Source organism: Apium graveolens, chromosome 8 (genome assembly GCF_009905375.1).
Source record: "Apium graveolens cultivar Ventura chromosome 8, ASM990537v1, whole genome shotgun sequence".
Taxonomy (NCBI): domain Eukaryota; kingdom Viridiplantae; phylum Streptophyta; class Magnoliopsida; order Apiales; family Apiaceae; genus Apium; species Apium graveolens.
In genome coordinates, this window is record NC_133654.1 from 74,648,066 (window position 1) to 74,656,961 (window position 8,896).

The window sequence follows — 8,896 nt, forward strand, 5'->3', positions numbered from 1 at the left end:
CCAGTTTCGTTTCCTAGTGAGTTTTGCCCCAGAAGATATGAAAGATTTATACTTGATCTTTATAAACTACAAATACAAGCATTACACACTTCCTTCTTCCCTAGAAGTGGTTCTTAAAGTTGAAATGTTTAAAGTAATATCAGAATAAGAATAAATTAATTTGGGAATCAAATATTAAATGGGTTCAAACATTTTGTTGGATTTTTTCTACTCTTGAATATAATTTAGTTCTTATTCTACTGCACAAACGTGAACTCATATTTGTCAGCATAATTTGGTTCTAATTTCAAAGAACAGTATTCACCTATAAATGAAATCATATGCGTGCACGTGTCAATTTCCATAAATTAATCGAATGTTATGATTATAATGGTTTATGATATTAATCCTCTGCCCCTCCCTATTGATTTACAATACCCTATATATATAGGGATGATACAACCAGGAAATCAGGAAATGATATCCCAAATATTTACAATAAATGAGTGAATATAAATTGTTCCTAAATTATAGGCATAAGGTATAATCTGCTGCTAATCTATTCCTAATTATAGCCATCGGTTAAGACTCCCCCGCAGTTTGAGCGAGCGGAGGACAGACGCTCAAGCTGGAGCGAAAGGACTGGAACAACTGCCGAGCTAGGCCTTTAGTGAAAATGTCTGCGTACTGAAAAGCAGATGGCACATGTAGAACCCGAATCTGTCCGACTTTAACTTTCTCTCGAACGAAGTGTATGTCAATCTCTATGTGTTTGGTTTCGCTGATGTTGAACCGGATTGTCTGACATGTATACTGCAGAAACATTATCACAAAATATCACAGAGGCCTGCCGTAGAGGAACATGTAGCTCAAGAAGTAAATTACGAAGCCAAGTGGCTTCTGCAGCAGCATTGGCCACCCCCCGGTACTCTGCCTTCGCACTGGATCGAGAAATCGTAGGTTGCCGTTTAGAGGACCAAGAAATCAAATTATCACCAAGAAAGACACAGTATCCACTGGTGAGCGACGGGAGTCTGGGCAACCTCCCCAATCGGCGTCTGAGTAGGCAACCAGAGAATGTGTATTGGTCTTGCCAATACGTATGCCATAATCAATTGTGCCCTGTAAATACCGTATGATGCGTTTCAGGAAAGCAAGTGAGGATCCCGTGGTTCATGCATGAAGAGGCAAATTTGTTGAACAGCATAGGAAATATCCGGGGCGGGTAAAATAAACCTGCACACTGCTTCATTCTCACACAAAAGAAAAGCATTTCTTCTGAGGATTTGGGCTGATAGATGGTATTCTTTACTCCGTGTAGAATCATTTGTCTTGCTTTCCACTAAGATACCATTGATTCTTTCTTAGTGTTCGCCTGTTCGTCAGCTGCCCCATAAGACAATCTTCGAGGCTTCGTAGTTACTTTCCCATTTGGTGAAAAGGACTTCACTGAAGTGATTGATTTTATTGTTGGTGATTTTGTATTTTAGCTGTCTTGCTTGCTTGTTTACTGCTAGTTACTTTCTTCGGACTTGATTGTATAAGGGCTCGGCTTTCCCATGGCCGAGCAGCAACCCAGCGTTCCATCCAACTCCAACCCCAGATAGCTTTGCCAAGTTCATAACTACCCAGAGCAGAGTTTGAATTAGCTCTCCACTACAAAAAAATGATGTTTCCAAAATAAAGTACCTTTACAAAAAAAAATGATAAATTTGCAATGCAATCACACTATATACCTGATGAGAAAATGCATAAGCCATAGCTCGCTCATCGCTTCCCTGCTGCTTCTTCGCGAAGATGAATCCTTGCAAGAACTTCCTCCATTGTTTCAGGACCATTGCTCCATTCCACCTGCAAGTAACCAGTCCAGGTGTATGAGAAAGAGCTAACACATATATAGCAATAGTTAGAGAGATTTATCTAGCTTCATGATAAGCACATAGGACAAGTAGTGCAGGTGCAATAGTGTATACAGACTACAACTTACTACTAAAAGAATTCATGTGGTAATGACGGAATGGGGATGCCTGTCGCAATCGTAGTTATATATTAGAAACTTCACATAAATAAATAAAATAGAACAATATAATATTTTGCTTCCAAGCAAATTATTTTTCTTAAATTAACGAAGTAGGTATGGGTAACTTGGTAAGCTGTCGCTGCCATACAGCGAAGGATTTAGGAATATTTTTTTTGTAAATTATACACTAAAAAGAAAAATTAAGTCTAAAGCATTATAATGCTGTGTGTGTATCCGTAAGCTCTTAGCATCAAGAAAAAAGTTGCAAGCTGCATGCATTTGGATTCAGAGGGCTATCTCAGCCAGGTCTCGACCAACTGGCCCTCTAAGGTTCACCCAACAATTTTCTATACTGTTAGATCAGCCTCCTTATTTGGATTAGCTGTACCAGGAAAGCTCCTTGTGGAAAAGGTACTTTCTAAGTTTCTAGAACTAGCTCAAACTAAATCACAAAAATAAAACTGGCAGTTTGTGTGCACGCACATGCAACAGACCGCATACATGTCTCAGTGTTGCTCAAAACTGGATTACTTTTAACCCTAAAGGGAAAAGGTAGGTTGTTATGTTGAGGCCACCACGGCTTTACAAAGGAAACTAATCTTGCCTGATCATATTTTGTCACTACATTATCGTCACGCAAACCCGGATGCTACATGAGACAGAGGTATTTCAGGATACATGTGCTTTCACCTATTCGGAAAAATATGTGCAGGATATTCAGAAATGAATTTATTAACTAAATACGATAATAACATCTTCTTTAAAATATCTGTCAATAAAGTTTAGAAACCACAGTGTGTGACTAGTAAATGATTATACTTGCATGCATGAGAGACTTTACCTCGAGGTCATGAAGCTTTGTTTCAAGTTTTAATTGATCTCTAGCTTCCTTTGTTTGATTCGGGCTTCCAATGCCATACTATTTCTCCGTGTTCTGATTCAGTTTGTAAACTGCTCCATGTGTGGAGGTATTTCAGAGTTACGGATGCTTGCTTTCTGGAAGAAGAACCTAGAGCCACTTGCCCGTAATTTGACAGTCCCTTTCAACTGGCGTCGAGTTTTTCTTGCCTGAGAAATTATAGAATTATGTTAACATTGATGCATATGATGACATAATGTAGGACAGTCACACAACCTAAATCACACAATATCCTTGAAAACAAACTAGGCAATCCTTAATCTTATTGTTTCTATATATTTCCTGAGTTGTAAGATTATTTTTACAAAGCTTAGAGTAAATCATGTCTAGCCATCTTGTTTATTTCGACACCATAAAATTATGCATGTTTACATTATTTCTAGAAGAGTCATAGATGCTTGATAACACAGTCGGCACCAAACTGCTAATGTAGTTAAGTTTTAGATCAAAATCAAGAAATGCTTCAGGGCTTAAATAAGTAAAAAGCTATCGATTACATCAGAAATATGAAACCTATACCGAAGGAATACTCCTTAATTTCCGGGTTGTTTTTTTTCAAAATGTACCAGAATATCTTCTCAGCAAGCATAGAATTTAGGTGAGCATATATGATGTATTCATCCAATGTACCGGTAGACCAAGTACAACCATGTTTGCCGCTAATCCACGGAAGAATAGGAACTTGCATTGATGGTATATAGCCTAAACAGATGTTTCCTACAGTCTAAAACATCCCTGTCTACCAAGTGTTTGCAAATGGCTAACTGGGGAGGAGTAACAGGACTTACATCTCCTGTTTACTTAACATGATTTTAGATCATACTTTGTAGGACTACTAGGATGTGTATAATCTTTTATCCATCATAAAGACACTGTACAAATACTTAAATAACTTTAAACAATTGTTGTTCAGAAGCTGCTAATTGAAACAGATACCCTCCTTGCTTTCGTGTATAATTTTATCTACCAAATTTAATAATCTTCCATGTCTTCGATAATTTCTTTACAGTTTGTCATTTGCAGCTTCAACGATGGCCACATTGTTGCATTGTAGATGAACGCAAAGAAGTAACTCATCTATCAGGATTCATCTCAGCTTGTCTAAACACAAACTTGGACCCTTAAAAAATCAAGGAGGGCGCGAGCTGCAGCAAGGATGCTTCTAGTGCTATAAGAGACCTAGAGTTCGATTCTAACCTCCCCAATACTTAACAACGTAACAACTATTTTAAAGAATATATATGCCAAAACTGTTCTAAAGACAGGGAACATCTATTCTATACATTAATAAGAATAATTGAAATTAACCACAATTTCATATTACAAAATATGCAAGTCTGATAACTAGGCCCAGAAATATTGGCTGACAGATACTCATTATAGCCTTGCTTTATCTGGCGATAGATTATTAATAAGGGAATAAAGGTTTTGCTTTTATCTAACTGATGCATAAACTGAAGTCAAAACATGATGAAACTAGAATGTGTAATAGCATTTTATGTAACCTCCACTTAGACTTACCCTATATGCTCGAAATGCAGTTTGAATCTTTGTAGCTGCTAGATCCTGAATCCCAGGATTCCCATTAGGGACATGATGTGAAAGATTGGTAGAATTCATCTGAAATTTTTTTTTTTGGTTTAACCCGTTTGCATATTGAAGCCCTGAAGATCCCTGTGGTTGAACAGATAGAGTATCCACAGAAACATGCACACACTTTAGATGGTAACTCCGTGATTTGAAACAATTACTTAACTAATCTAAATTTTCAATCTCTACAATCAAAATTAAAAAGAAAAGTGTTTTCTTAAGAATTTTAGAATGACAAGAGGATTTAATATTGGATGTGGGTTAACACCAATGCTTTTGCACATAATTTATGCTATAGGATGCTTTTGGCAAAAAAAATCAACAGGGTAATATGTAAGTATTACCTTAAGATATTTTGGCTTTCCATTCTTTAGTTTCTTAAAGCTGACTATCTTTTTGAGCCAATCTCCAGACCCCATTTTCAAAATTAAATATCTCCTGAAGGCTGCACTGATAAGTGATAAGAAATGAAAGTTATAAATGTATATGGCACTAAACGAATTTGTATCAGAGAGTAAGTCCTTATGAGGAGAGTTGAAATGAAGTTGTAAGAAAATATAACCACGACGGGTGATGCTTCACAGATTGCTTCACAGATAACAAATGTAGCATAAACAATTTGGCATTTTTCTGCAAGTACTTAGTTGGAATTGCCTTATAAACTAATAATCAGTGATATAACTCAAATTTTTATGTACTAACACCCCCTGTTCTCGACTTCTATTGTCTTCAAATGGATTAATTAAAAAAAAATATAAGAATTAAGTTTTCTAAACTGGAGTAATAAGTTGAAGACCTATTTTTTGTGTTAAATTGGGAGTTGTTTTTCCACAGATAACTAGCTACATACTAATCATGGAAGACTAAACAATGATGGGGAAGGATAATTATAATAGAGAGGGTAATGCAGCGGTCTGTAGAATAATTAGAAAGAGTAAAAATTACAGTTTCGTTTATTGAAAATGTCCCATAAGTTTGATAATTGCAGATGACATACAAAATAGGATGATTGAGGTTTCAGTACATATTCAAGAATTTTACAAACCAAATTCTATTGCCAAATTATTACTTCTTTCGGTGTGTTAAATCATCTATGCCTTCAGAATAACATGTTAATAGTTCCCACTTTGTTTCAGCTAATTCATGAATGCCTGAACTTACAAGGAAATGCTTCTTGTTAATATGAAAGTTTATCGATTGAGTTAGATGCTAAATTGTCAAAAACTAAAACAGCTCTTCTGAACTCGAAACACTATTCACTTTTCAAAATCATTTGGCTCTATCTTGTATTTCGAAATGGATAAAACTGATATGAGTTTTCAGTATTAAATTAAAAAATTACGATCCAAAAATGATATGCATACATGATACACTTAAATGTTTTGACACATTTAATAACTTAACATGGTATGAGAGGAGCAGTCCTCTTTGAATGAGGAATGTACAACATACAAACACAATAAACATAAGATAAGAAGCTCTCTTCCTAAATTTATAGTTCCAATAAATAGATGGAATATAGGTAGCTAAAGAAAGAATATCAAACCAACATCCTTAAGCATCACCTCACCTCATTGAAACAATTATGAAAATTACAGAGCACAAGTAAAAAGAATGAGTAAATGTATAGCAAAAAGAAGAGGGCAAAAAACAGATAATATTTAGCAAAGCCTGACATACCGGAGGAGGAGAAATGTTGAGTTGAATTTTGATGAACAAGAAGAAGAAGAATGGTGGGGGTGGGTGGTGGCAAAAGAGTAGAATAAAAGGTAGGTGTGCAGGGGCAGGGGATTGATATTTCATACAGACCATGGCCCATCTCTTCCCACCTGCAGTTTTATTTTCGTTATAATATTATATATCTATTTTACACAGACAGAAGGCCATGTTTGGTTTGCTTAGTATGGGTTATTAAGTAGTGAGCCTTTTTTTTCTTTTATCCTAGATTGGGGGAATAACTCGTGCGAGTCACGGGTCATACATCCATATATTATATTTTTACAGCAACTTCAACCACTATACTTATATAGGCTCTTAAGGTAAATTTTGAATAAATTGAGATAAAATTTCTCTCCAAAAAATTCTTTGTCTCTCTTTATAATATTAGGAGTTTCAGATGCTTCCTCATTATTATATCATATTTTATTACCCGTCTATTTAACATAAATTACTTTAATGAGTAAAAAGATAGATAGAAAGTGAGTTTAAGGAGAATTGTTAGAGAAATTGTTTGATTTTGGCTTCTAAATAATTAGGAGCTCATTTATTTATATTATTTGTAGTGAAATTGCAAGGAGTTTGTTGGAGTTGCTCTCAGTTGTTTTCTTATTTGTAAATGTTGTACAACGTCTAACGTATATCAAATACAAATTGATTGTTTATCTATTATTTTCGTACAAGACATTACCAAATTATACAATGTTTCTAATATAGCTCATTAAGCAAAATATATATATTCTTGTTTGTGTTATATAATTTGTATTTAATGAATGAATATAAACATGGTAGTAAATATACGTTTATAAATGGTAGCCCGCAAGAGTTGACTCAGTTGGTTAAGAGGGGATAACTATCCTTTTCGTCACATGTTCGAATCCCACGGGAGACGAATTTATGATTATGCCTCCTGAGCTAAAACTTGTCGCTTAATGCGGTTTACCTTGGTTCACGTAATTTGTAGGCGGCTGCGGGTTACCTACGATAAAAAAACGAAACGATTAAACTTAATTTGTAAAATGCCGTTAGTATGTTTATAAAGGAAAAAATAAAAATTAACATATATGTTGAACACATAGTTGACCAAATTTTTTGAATTTTATTTAAATAAACTATATGTACGTGTCTATATTATTATTGAGTTCACTATTAACTTGCAATTAACTTACTCAATTTAAAAAGATAAAAAATGCATAACTTGAGTCAAAATGACTTGCAGTCATAATATATACAATAATGTAAAATTTACATTACTGTTAATATAAAATTTGATTTTAATAAAAAAATGTTACTTTTTGAAATTCAACGTATGCATGTATGGAAAAATGTTAGTTTTTTATTTACACTATTATTAACAAAGTAAGATTAAGTTATATGTGTGTGTTAGCATGTAAATTATCGTATGTTATATTTTCAAGTAAATTATGACGGTTTCAATTATGTATATGCTAAATATCTAATTTATGTACATGTATAATCATTATTAAATCTAGTGAAGCAATTGATTACTTAAATAACATGCATTTATAATTATTCATAAATTAAAATTATGTAATAAGTAAATTTTTATAATTTATATATGGTATTCACATTATCACTGACAAACAATCCATATCTATTTTTTACGCAACCGATATCAATCATGGTTGTAATATAAAAATAAATTATATATTTTTAAGACTTATTATTAATATTCATGATTTTTTTTTCAAGAATTCGAAGGAAAAATTGTATTTATATTGTTGTTTAAACCGTTTTTAAGTTTGTTTCATTTTGACTCTAACATTTCTTCATATTATAATTTGATAACATTGTATACTATTCTCCTAAAATTAAATATTTTTTAATTCGATAAATTTTTATAAATATCAGTTGAACTGGTTAATTCTTTCAAATTATTGAACAATACATATTTTTCCTTAAATAATATAAAATGCATTGAATCAAATTCTACAATATATAGTATACATATATAACTTTTATTCGAATAATTCAAAATATTTGACAATATTGTCTTGATCAATGAATATTGTTTATCTAAAAGATTTTTTTTAAAAAGCTAATTTTTTTAAAGTGGAAAATAAAAATAAATCGATTTAATTTATTATATTTTTAATTAAGAAAAATTAAAAAAAACTCAAAATTGTAATATCTTTTGTAATTTTCCAAGGATTAAATAAATGTAGTACTTTATAGCTTATTATTTTAATTTATTAAAGTAACAGATATTTTATAAATAAAATATATTTTAACTAAAGTCCTTATTCAGCTAGGCGGAAAATTTTCATGAATAAATTTAAAAAAATAATACAAAATTCATGTTAAATTACGCGGAAACACCTTTTAACTTCTTTTTTTTGACAAAATGCTTTTATAAATTGCATCAACCAAAATTACAACTTTTTTTTTGACAAATGCAGAAAATTTTCATTAAATTGAATATAATCTAGCCGGGACAAACCACCAATTGTCGATACAATCAGGTGATAAAACAAATAACATACTAAAATCAATTAGATGATTTGTTTTCTGATCGTTTAACACATAATATTTAAAAAATTCTTGAAGTTAAAAACGAAATCAAAGACATTCCAAGCGATCCAAATTGCACCGGCATCTCTGAAAATAGCAACAATCGCAATTGACCATATCACGTAAAAATTATGGTTAGC

At 32.6% G+C, this 8,896-nt stretch overlaps 1 pseudogene; it reads right to left on the reverse strand.

Moving 5' to 3' along the window:
- Positions 1-1,273: 1,273 nt before the first annotated feature.
- LOC141678154 (protein IQ-DOMAIN 9-like) lies at positions 1,274-6,192 on the reverse strand (annotated as a pseudogene).
- Between the last annotated feature and the right edge of the window lie 2,704 nt (positions 6,193-8,896).